A 552-nucleotide genomic window follows, 5' to 3' on the forward strand; every position below is an offset into this window, starting at 1 on the left:
AAATCCCCTGATGCGGCTAGTAAATCTGACGCCCCTCTCAATGTTCAGATCTGAACAGATCCTCGCGCTGCCTGAATCCCTATGCCCGGTTGGTAAGACGATGACTCTCGGTGGTGTCGCACTCTGGCTAAGAATCTCATGTCCGCGAGAAGCTGAGAAAATGAGGCTGCTTTTTCTACTTTTCAATCCCTCTCACACCGTGAAGCCTCGGGACTCCAGAACTCTGTTGTCCATGCCCCTCCCGGTGTCCAGTGGATCCAGTCGGAAAAGCTACTGGTCAGCTTGCCGCTTTTCCCTTTCCCTCGCCAACCCCTGCTCATCCGGTGGTTTCCTAGGGTTTCTGTTAATGGACCTGTATCCATTGATAGGCCCAGTAACCTTATCTCGGCCCACTACCAAAGCCAACGATTCTAGTATCTAATGTTTGAGGCCCAGGTCTGTTTTCTCCTTTTCTACACGAACGTTTGTCCCTGTGATGCATCCGTTCAATCATCTTAATTGCCTGTTGCCGGATTCTTGTTGGTCGTTGCTTGTTGTGTATGTGAAGTTGCT

The sequence above is a fragment of the Camelina sativa genome, chromosome 2 (genome assembly GCF_000633955.1).
Source record: "Camelina sativa cultivar DH55 chromosome 2, Cs, whole genome shotgun sequence".
Classification (NCBI taxonomy): Eukaryota; Viridiplantae; Streptophyta; class Magnoliopsida; order Brassicales; family Brassicaceae; genus Camelina; species Camelina sativa.